Below are 12,098 nucleotides of genomic sequence, written 5' to 3'. Positions count from 1 at the left end.
CAATTTCCATCGTGGCTAGGATCTGAGTCATTCCACTATCTGCTTCTTTAATGTAGAGACGTGGGATATGGACCTCTCAACTCCAGGTTCTGCTCCATTTTCTACTCCATCTGGGGTGGGCTACCATGATGTGTTCATTAGGTCAAAGATAAACGTGTCCTAGACGAGAAGGTTCTTTACGATTCACAACAGCATCTCAGAGTTGAACTAGCTGTCCCTGCATCTGTTGCTCTAGAACTCTGAAGTTGGTGGCACATCAAGTATATGCTTCCCAGCCCCGAAGCACAGTAAAACGAAATTATGGATATAAAATTGGAAGCAAAAAAGTACTCTGCCTTCACACAGCTTACCAAATGGAGTTGATAAGACAGAACTAGCAATTGCAACGTAGTGTAAAAGTTACTCTCAGACTGGGTCAAGAGTGTCGAAAGTGTAGATGGGAGGCTCCTGACACAGTCTGGGGAACTAACAAAGCTTACAGAAGTCACAGAGAACTGTGTAATTAGGCAAAGTTGAAGCTCAGAGCTCTAGCCCAAATGAACTAAGGAGAAAGTGTTTCCCATTGAAGAAAGAGCATGAGCAGGGATTCCAAGGCTGCTAATGATCAGTACACAAATGGGTAAAAAAAAAAAAAAAAATAGTGTGGCATATACACACAACGAGATACAATATAGTCATAAAGAACAACAAAGTTCTGTCCTTTGCAACAAATGAATGGCACTGAAAGATACTATCATGGGTAAAATAAGCAAGACAGGAAAAGGCAAACATCACACATTCTGCCTTATCTGGATATTTAACTTAAATGTAAAATACTGACTCCTAGAGGGTATACAAGGGTCATGGATAAGTACTAGATTTGATCAGCATATTCTGCACACATGTGTTGAACTTTCCCACTAAACCTTACTGATATATACAGTTATCACATGCTCATCAAAATAAAATATTTTAGTGTGAGTGGGTCAGCTGAGCCAGAGTCCGTGACAAAGAACACTCAGTGATATGCCAGGCTTTGAGATACATATTGTAAAGGGCCTTGTTGATGAACTGAAGAAATTTACATCGAATTATAGGAGTATCATGAAACTACTGATGAATCTTATGCAAGAGAATAACATGGTTGGTGGAAGACTATTCAGGTTGCACTGTGATAATTACTTTCTGGACAGGCAGTTATAAGACAGTTGTAGAAATACAGGCAAGCAGGCAAGTGGCAGAAACTAGTGAAAAGTGGGTGGATTTGAAAGTGAATGCCAACATGTTTAGACATTTCCAGGACTTAGTAATTGGTAGGACTGTCAAAGGGGGAAGCAGATGACATGTAGATGTCTAGCTTGGAAATGTATTTAAAAAGGAAGAACAAAAAAAAAAAACAGTAGGTCTAAATGAGAAAGCATAATTTATTTTTGTTCAGTTATTGAGCTGTGTGTTCATATAAGACAACCAAAGGGAGGCTGGAGCAATGGCTCAGTAGTTAACAGCACTGGCTGCTCTTCCAGAGGATCTAGATTCAGTCCCCAGCATCCACATGGCAGTTCACAACTGTCTATAACTCCAGTTCCAGGGAAACCAACAACCTTATATAACAACCTACAGTCATACATGCAGGCAATGCACAATAAATAAATAATTTAAAGAAGACAGCAGAGGAGGAGGAAGGAAGGGAGGGAGGGAGGGAGGGAGGGAGGGAGGGAGGGAGGAAGGAAAAGAAGTGAGTACCAAATGTTGCTGAAAAGACAAGTAAATCAGAAGTTAATGTGTATCTAGGAGGTTCACCAGAAAAAGTATATTTGTTCAACATGGAAGAAGCTACAAGAAGAAATATACTTTTCTTGCCTTGTGAGCATTAAAGACTTTATGAAAATATCCTGGGACTCGGGATGGGAATATATGAAGGGAGAAAGAGATATATCCTTTTGAGAGACAAGAAATTAGACAGATCCCCTGTCATACAGACGGATAGGGAGAAAGGTCATATCTAGATAATTAAAATGATGAATTTCCAAAATAGCCAGCGTCTCCCTCATACTCCTGACCTAAAACAAAAGCATGACCACTTAAAATAAAGTTCTGTGGGCTTTTCTCCCATCAGTAGAGCCCTCTTGCCTGTGGACAAGTTCAAGACCAGGTTAGGGCACATGTATGCCAGAGCTTCCCCATCTTTATTCAAAGTGACCAATCCTGAATTTAGAGAAGAAGGCCTTTCAAAAGTCAAAAAAAAAAAACAACAAAAACAAAAAAAAAACAAAAAAAAAACAACCACACAAAAAAAAAAAAAAAAAAAACAAAACAAACACAAAACAAACCAAAAACCCTTTTGCCAAGGAATGAATGATTGAATGATTTTTGTCTTCCCAGTGTCCCTTCTGCTCTGCAAAGGATCTTTCTCTGTGTGAGCTTGCTGGTATGCGTTTGTTTCCTCACCCCTGATAAAAAAGCTTTCTTTGCCATCTAAGTCCTTTTGCTGTCTCTTAAGATTTCCCCGGATGCTATTTATTGTGGTCAAGATTTTTGCTGACTTTTAGTTACTTGTCTGTTAGAGAGCGTCGTGGAAGTAGTTCAGTTAGAAGAGTACTTGCCTAACGTGCATGAAGCCTTGGATTACATCCCCAGCACCACACGAACTTAGCAATCAAGACATGAAAGCAAGAGGTTCCGAAACCCAAAATCATGTTCAGTTACGTAGAGAAGTCGAGACCGGCTTGAGGACAGAGGGTGCAGGAAAGTAACGAACTTTTCACTAAGACAATAGAATGATTGTCATGAACATTACAGGAAGTAGCCAGACCAAGCTCATTTCAAAGACTTTCCTGTAAGAAGAATCAGCTGGGCATAGCAGCATTAAAATGCCTTTACTACAAAGACAGAGGCAGACAGATCTCTGTGAGTTCAAGGCCAGCCTTCTCCACATAGTAAGTCCCAGGACAGCCAAAGCTACAGAGTAAGACCCTGTCTCAAAAATGGAAGAAGGAGCCGGGCAGTGATGGCGCACGCCTTTAATCCCAGCACTTGAGAGGCAGAGGCACGCGGATTTCTGAGTTCGAGGCCAGCCTGGTCTACAGAGTGAGTTCCAGGACAGCCAGGACTATACAGAGAAATTGTGTCTGGAAAAAAACAAACAAAAAGAAATAGAAGAAGGAAGAGAAGGAGGAGGAGGAAGAAAAGGTAGAAGAGGAGGAGAATTCTCTGATCACACCGTTACTCAGTGTATAACTTTTTGTTATAGAATCTGAACAGAATAGGATACCAGGCATCAGAAAGATACTCCCTACACATTATTCTGTTAACAAAACAGCCACCCCCACCCCTTACCACAGTGCCCACAGCTGCTTTCCACACTACAACAGCTACACTGAGGAGTTAAAACAGAGACTACATGGTCTTCAAAGCCTGACTTGTGTAATGTCTGTGTCTTGACAGAGAAAGTTGTAAGCCCTCAATACTGTCATACGTTTACAAGATATGAAAGTGTCTGGAGAAAAATATTAAATTTCCTGTGAAGTTTAATTGCTCACAGGCTCCCTGTGAACAAGTTGTGTAGTTTGACTGCCGAAAGAGAAAGTGAACCAAAATTGAATTGCTTGAAATATAAGAGCCCAGATGATGGGGGGCGGGGGGCTGGAAGCTGATAGTACCAACGCTGAGTTCAGACCAATACCATCACAGTCTAGTCTAGAGTAAGATGCTGCACAAGCACTATCAGTGATGACAACAATACTGCAAGTTTACCCTGCCCAGACGGTAGCCAGTGGGAGCAGGTAGATTATGATTATGTCTAGCTGAGACACTAAACTTCAATTGTATTATTTTATTTACTTCCTTTTTCCTTGTCTGATTACTGATCTTAGGACCTCACACAAGCTAGGCAAATGCCTTGCCACTAAGTTGCAGCTCTGGTCCTAGTGTTTTCAATATTGGTTGATTGGTTTTTGTTACTTTAAATGTAACTAGTCATGTATTTTTAATCTCTCCCATAGTGGGTAGTGTACATGTTGAGTTTGCAGCTCCACAAAGGTAGTTGTGTTTTAAAAAAGAAAAGTGACTGAATTCAGTAACTCTTGGCAAATATTTTATAATGGTATTAGTTTGGGTTTTAATGTCAACTGACCACAAATTAGAATTGCCAGAGCAGGGAGCCTTACCTGAAGAAATATCTTGATTGCTTTGATTGATGTGAGAAGATCCATCATGATTGTGGGTGCACCTTCTGGTAACAATGCAGACCAACAGACGTAACAGAAAAAAAAATCATCTTGCCTTTTACTGCCTGTGAAAAATTATAAAGGCCATTTTATGAAATATGTGTAGATTTCTCGCCTTAGAAAAACTTACTTTCTCGAGAGTACCTGAGCAGGAAAAATGCAGACATTCCTCAAGCCTCTCCCACAGGTGGGAGAGGCTCAAGGCAGGAAGACATTCCTGATTACAGATAAAGATGCTACCACCTAGGTGGGGCTATAGCCCTATAGCCGGAAAAAGTAAAGATAGTAATCTGAAATGGCAGGATAGGGCACAATGGCATGGTAAAAACCACATTTTTGAGAAGAATGCAGGGCGATTTCCACATGACACTAATCATTTAGAGTGAGTACCTCTGAATTGTTCCACTGTTTTCATGTTTTGTATCTTTGACAACCCCTCACCCCCCTTCCCACTCCCCTGGTTTGTGGTTTTTCCCTTTAAAACCCCCCCAAAGACTGGCCGAGGGGGTCGGACCTTGACTCCAGCGCGAGTACCTGGTCAGACCGCTGGCTGCCAGCTCTTTCCCTAATAAACCTCTGCTGATTGCATCCAGGTATGGTTTCTTGTGATCTTTGGGTGGCCGCAATGTCCTGAGGCTTGAGGAAGGGTCTCCAGAGTTTGGAGCTCTTCACCTGGACCTTCCCTATTGCCTCGTGGTTAAATTAACCTGCTTCTCACTGCTTATTATTCCTATACTTATATTAAAACCAGCCATCCCAAGCCTTCATTGGGAACCGGAAGCAGTGGCTCTTTGGGAACTTTTTGGATTGCTGGGGTACCCAGCCTTGAAAACTGTCTTAGGGTTTTATTTCTGTGAAGAGATAACATGACCTTTAGAAGCAATGCATATAAAGGAAAACATTTAATTGGAGCTGGTTTACAGTTAAGTGTTTTAGTCCATTATCATCATGGCAGGAAGCATGGTGGCATTCAGGCAGACATGGTGCTGGAGAAGCTGCTGAGAGGTCTACATCTGGATCAGCAGGCAGAAGGAAGAAAGAGTGACACTGGGCCTGGCTTGAGCATCAGAAATCTCCACTTCCTCCAACAAAGCCACATCTAATCCAACAAGGCCACACCTCCTTGTAGTGCCACCCTGATGATGATCAAGCATTCAAATCTTTGACTCTATGGGGGCCATTCTTATTCAAACTACAAAAAAAAAAAAAACTTAAAAGTAAAAAGATATGACATTAATAACAACAGCAGAAAAATAAGCCAAAAGAGAAGGAATCTCTGAAGAACTTGGAGAGGTTTAGCATGAAAAAGGTCACAGTCCGGGACACATGACTTCCAGCTTTTAACATTTGAAAGAATGTCATAGAGCAAAGGGGTTAATCCTTGTGTTTGACCCTAGAAAACAAAACACAGCCCAATGTAGGGAATCTGCAGAAGGCAGATTGTTTAACATAATAAACTTCTTGCTAACAGTCTGAGGATACCTCAGGAAGATAGCAATTCCCAAATAGTTATTTCAACAACTAGTTGGGTAAACATGGAAATCAGGCATCCTCTGTTAAGTTCTGACTCTAACAATCTGGGGTTCAAAATCAGCATCTTGCTAGGAGTTAGGGGAATGTTCTTTGTTTTGAGGATTTTGTAGGGTTTTTTGGGGGGATATATTTTATAAACTTTATCTTTTTAAACTTATAAATAAATAAAAACATTATCACACATCAGAATTTTACAGTAATTTATATAAAATGAATAATTATATTTGATACTGAAAGTGTAATCTTTAATGTGATGCTCCGTACCTATTCTAACTGTATAGAAGTTTATTCAGCTGTATAAACTTTGAGCCCAGTCGCCTTTGAGATTCGAATTTTGTTTGGACGATTTTACAACTCAACTATGATCACTTCTGATTGATTTTTTTTAACTGACATGGAATTTATGTACTTAGTTTTTCAGGAAAGATTTTGTGTTGGTCCCCAAATGTACTGTGATGGTAAATCCCACTCTGACAGAAAAAAAAAGAGTTGCTCTAATCAGAAAGGTATATTTATTGCCAGGAAGCAGGGTCCTGGACATATTTGACATGGTATGCATTTTGAAATAATAAGTCCACATTCTTTTTCAAGTCTTTAATTATCTCACATTCCGGCCGGGCGGTGGTGGCGCACGCCTTTAATCCCAGCACTTGGGAGGCAGAGGCAGTCGGATTTCTGAGTTCGAGGCCAGCCTGGTCTACCGAGTGAGTTCCAGGACAGCCAGGGCTATACAGAGAAACCCTGTCTCGAAAAACCAAAAAAAAAAAAAAAATCTCACATTCCCTTGAGCCCTGTGTTTATTACTTGCCTCTATGACAATCTCCCTTCATCTGCCCTGCACTGGGCTGGCCCATGGCATCTGTTTCCCATGATCCTTCAGAGGCTGGCTTCTTGTTAGGTTTGGGAGTCAGTAGGTAACGCTAAGAAGAGATTGGAAAATAAAATTTTTGGAAACTGGAAAGAAGTATATTCACTAGTATATACATTATCCTCTTTCTCTCTTGCTCGCTTGCTCTCTCTCTCTCTCTCTCTCTCTCTCTCTCTCTCTCTCTCTCTCTCTGTGTGTGTGTGTGTGTGTGTGTGTGTGTGTGTGTGTGTGTGTGTGTATGTGTGTGTGTGTCTGTCTGTCTGTCTGTCTATCTATATCTCTCCCCACCCAGATTTGGATGGTATTTTCAACAGCAGCTTTTCTCCTCTTAACAGACCTTTTCCATGGTCACAGCTCCCACCAGGCTGCCCAGTCCCAGAAGTCATATGTCACTATCCCTCTCTTTGTCCTTTAGATATAGGGTAAGGAGGGTGTAGCGCTGGCTCTTGCTAATCCCCGAGTTGCCTTTCTATCCCTCATCACTCCTCTCTGTCCTCTCCTCCTCTCCTTTCTTCTTTCCTCTTCTCCCCCTGCCTATTTAAAATATACAAAATATAACATTATCTTCATTCTCTAGCTTTTCCGATACTTCTTTGGCTCTATACTTCTGACTCATATTGCCATAATCCCTAATTTAACTGAGGTTTTATTCAATTCTAAACTGTGAGTTCAAGAAGAGAAAAGAAATGACCAAAAGAAGTGACATTAATTTGAAGAAAAGCTGTTCTTCCTTTTGCTCTAAATCTTAAGCATGGCTTTTATAACCTCTTTCTCTCTTCCCTGCAATCTACTTTAAAGTCTCTCTCCACAATAGAAAAGAGGCCGTTGCATCTTTTGGTACTTGAACACTCATTATACCTCCAAGTGTTAGAGATTTTATCTTCAGTTCACTTATTAGATGTTAAATCCAATTGAATTAATACAAATCCTTCAATAACAAAACCTATTTTAAAAATCACTCTCAGAAATCCCTTTATCTCTCATATTTTATTTTCTATCCTTGTTTTTTCTTCCTGCCTACAGCCTTTTTCTCTTTCCCCCACGGAAATAAAAAGCATGATGAGAGCAACATTTAAACAGCCCACTAACACGACCTCTATCTCCTTTCCCATCATAAGAGGGAGAAGTTGTCATGGCAACATGGAAACAGACATTCCTGACTTCCCGAACTGCAATCGCAGAAACATCTAAGATATTATCCATCTTCGGGTGGGAGATCTGATATTGTTTTATATAGAATTTCCTTCTTTAATGTGAGACACACATTTAAAGAACAATGATTATAGGTAGCCCCGCAGGCCAGTAGCAATTTCAGGTGGACACTATTTACCTCCAGAGCAATTTGTACTCAGGCACATCTTTGGCCAATGCCAAGCTTGTCCTCCTGCCTGAAATCTGAGTTTTCACAGTCAAGCTTTGGATAAATAAAGCAATAGTAAAGAAGCCATCAAAACCCTACCCTCTAAATAGATGGTTTCTTCTGCTGGTTTCTTCTCTCTAACCACTGGTTTCCTTCTGCCTTCTGATTCCCACTTTATGTCTTCTAATACTAGGCTCACATCTTTCTGAACTCTGACCTGAACTCCTCCATCTTGCTCATGTGCTCTTGCTCATAAAGCAAGGAGAACTGGATAAGCTGAAGCCAAAGGTCATCCATCAACTTGGGGAGTTAGAGGAATCAGGAAGGAATAGGTGATGACCCAGGTCCTGAAACACAGTCACAGCATCTTCTGCACTGGATGTACCTGACCCTTCCTTCATGAGTGTTATTTCAGGATCCAGAGACAATCAAGGAGAAGAAGAGGGTCATTCTAATGCAACCCTGATTTAGTGTTGGCCTCTAACAGTTATAAATCACACATGTCATGCATGGGTGAGCCTTCATTCCATTCCCTGTTTCACACCCGGCCTGGCCTCTCATAGTCCCTAGCTCTAAGCAGGTAGACAAGAAATATTAGTAGTGTGGCAAGTACTGCTGAGTCCTTGTGTACACTTGGTCCATTCATCTTCATGAAAGCTTTGTTATATAGACATGAAGACTGTTGTCTCTCTTACAGACATACTAACGAATTAAGTAACTTGCCCAAGGCCCCTCAGCCAGAAAACTACAGAGGCAGGTTTGTGACTGAGCCGAAGGCTTTTCATAGACACTACATTTAATCCCAGTAGGAAAACCAGAGGCTCAGCATGGGAAGAATATGCTCTGGGTTTCCTCCTGGCAGTGTGCATGAAGGAACAATTATGTGTTCACCTTCGTATCCCACACGCCTGACACATTCTCAGTATTCAACTAGAACTTGTTGGAGGGTGAATGAATTTGTTAATTAATGTCCACCTCTCTCCTTTATGCTGTACTTATGTTACTGTCAAAGCATTCGCAGTGGCCTTTTTACTCCTGCTCTTGGTCACCTCAAATCAAGCTTTCATAGCCAATTAATTGGTCAATTTGACACTATCTCTTTAAAATTGCTCAGTCATTCCCATTCAAGGATAAAGCGAAAAATTTCTTCTCCCTCATCTGTCCCTAGGATGTCTGCACTCTACCTCAAATTACAAAACCTGCCCCCCTTCGATGCTTTGCTGAATTGCTGGGAATGTATGACTGACTGGAAGCTTCCTGAGATCAACAGTGTTTCTTAACCCTTTGATTATTTGTGAATGCAATTACCTCCACCATAAAACCTTTATTCTGCCATCTCAGGCATGCACGCACACACACACACTCACACACACAGAGAGAGAGGGGGGGGGGATACTAAACACACACACACAGAGACCTCCTACACACACACACACACAGACTTCCTACACACACACACACACACACACACAGACCTCCCACACACACAGAGACCTCCTACACACACACAGACCTCCTACACACACACACACACACACACACAGACCTCCTACACACACACAGACCTCCTACACACAGAGAGAGACCTCCTATACACACACATAGACCTCCTACACACACACACACACACACACACACACACACATAGACCTCCTACACACACACACACACACAGACCTCCTACACACACACACACACACAGACCTCCTACACACACACAGACCTCCTACACAGAGAGAGACCTCCTATACACACACATAGACCTCCTACACACACACACACACACACACACACACACACAGACCTCTTACACCATATTTCCCAGCAAACACCTATCCTCAATGAAGAATCATCTCAAGCAGTATATCCTGGAGTCATGGGCTTCCAGTGGAGAACTTTGTACTTCCGCTCCACTACAGAAGCCACACTTTTACCAATTCTCACTGTCTACCTCTCAACCACTTCATGAATGTGCTTCTGCCTCCATCTCACAATTTCTCAGACTGCAGGCAGCAATTGAAACTGAATTGACAGAAGTATCCTTATTGTGTGTTTAGGCTCTGCAAGCTCTTCCTTCAAGGCGAGCTAATGCCATTATCTAAAGAGCAGGGATTTTCATGTGAGTCGATGGTTACAGAAGCAACTTTAGTTCCCTAGACGCCTTCTCGCTCTCTAATACGCTTCCTCTCACCCCGATCAGATACTCTCATTCTGTATTACAAATTGTCCAATCAGTGACATTCTGTTATAGCAGTAGAAGATGGCCTATGATAGCTTGCTAAAGACAGGGATCCTGGTTTTTCTCCTTTGCACCCTGGGACTTTGCTGAGTCCCTGGGGCTATTTACCTAGTGAAAACAATATTTGATGACACCCAGATCAGGAAGAAAATAGGAAAGGGTGTTTAAGGTAATAGAGAAGAGGATGTTTCGGCATACTCTGAGTGCAAGTTGTTCCTTGAGGCAAAGATAAGAAAGTTGGGAGCCTTGCCTAACATCTATCTGTAGTCTGTATGGGAATGGTCATCAGGGAGGAGGAGATATAAGCATGGAAGTACATCAAAGCAAAATTTTATAGATAAATTTTTTACCTGTATCAGTTGAATGATTTATCCCCAACCTAATAGTATGTCAATTCTTATGGAATCACCAAATGTATTTGTCTTGAACGTTTCTCTAGACACTGAAATATCTTGAGTTATGAAATATTGCCTGTTGCTAAACTGATGCTGGCTTATTGATATTTTTCTCCTTGTCACTAGTCAAAATCTTAAGTACTAATTTCTTTGGGCCTAAAGTGTAAAATTTATTAAACTTAAAGAAAAATATAAATTGAAAATATCTTTACTCTCTCGTTCTATGAAATAGGAATTAAATTTTGCCAATTCTGGAAGGCTTGATTACTTCTTGGCCTCTTGGCTAAAATCAAATAAGTGAAAGGCCTGATCTATTGCACTATCTTCTGTTTGTAGAGTTTAAAAGGTTAAGATACAACAGTATGTCATAACAACATAAATCTTGTAATACTGAATGAATAAAAGACAATTATATATAACTGCTAAAGAGCTAGCCTTAGCTAAATACAGACAAACGTTTTTATTAGTTCTTTGAGAATTTTGTACAATGTATTTGATCATATTCACCACATCTCCTGACACCTCCCAGATACAACCCCAACCCTAGTTTCCTACCACATAAGTCTGTGTCTTCTTTTTTCTTTAGCACATCGATTATAATTGATGATACTCACATACTGTTAGATATGTGGTCTTCTACTGAGGCATGGCCCGCCTACCAGAGGCCACATCCTTGAAGACAGCTGACTCTCCCTTTCCCACTAGCTATCAATCAATGGCCAATGGCTCCTTAGCTAGGGGTCACTTCATGCCCACGCTCCATCTCTCTGTTGGGATTTTATTGGAATCAGCTTGCCCAAATGTTGTCCATGCTCCCTCACTGCTGTGAACTCATATGTGCAGCTGCCCTGCTGTGTCTAGAAGACACTGTTTATTTATTGTCATCACTGCCTCTGGCTTTTAAAATCTTTCTGCCTCATCTTCTGCAATGATCACTGGGCCTTCAGTAAAACTTTTTCAGGCTGCTTTTGAGACTAATATGAAGGACTAAAAAAATGTAATAAACATTCATTAAAAGATTCATATAAAGTCATGGAGAACTTGTTATTAACTGCAAAATAGGTAACCTTTGATTTTTATCAATATGATACTTTGACTTTGTCACATGATGAGTGTATTTGAGATTCAGTTAGAACCAAGTTTCCCTTTCTCTTAGTACTCAGGCTTTTTGGATTCTGCTTAGAGAAGAGACTGTGACTAGAGCATGCAGTTCAGCAAAGGGTATAGCAGCTGGTTCAATGATAATGATATTCTTATACTAAAAATCCATGATGTGCTTTCTGGTCATTTTAACTCTTAAAAGGAAATATCAACACCTCCTGCACATTACAGATCAGGTGTCAAATTTCAGTCAGATTAAATGACTTCCTAGAGATCAAAGTAAAGCTTGGTGCTCATTCCCTTGAGTCTACATTCCATGTCTGTCCCACCACACATCCCTCTGCAGTACTACCACTGCTCTGCATAGGATGCAGAAGAAGGTGCTATCTTCTCAGCA

The sequence above is a fragment of the Arvicanthis niloticus genome, chromosome 2, assembly GCF_011762505.2.
Source record: "Arvicanthis niloticus isolate mArvNil1 chromosome 2, mArvNil1.pat.X, whole genome shotgun sequence".
In the NCBI taxonomy this organism is placed as follows: domain Eukaryota; kingdom Metazoa; phylum Chordata; class Mammalia; order Rodentia; family Muridae; genus Arvicanthis; species Arvicanthis niloticus.
Note: the sequence above shows the minus strand (reverse complement) of the source record.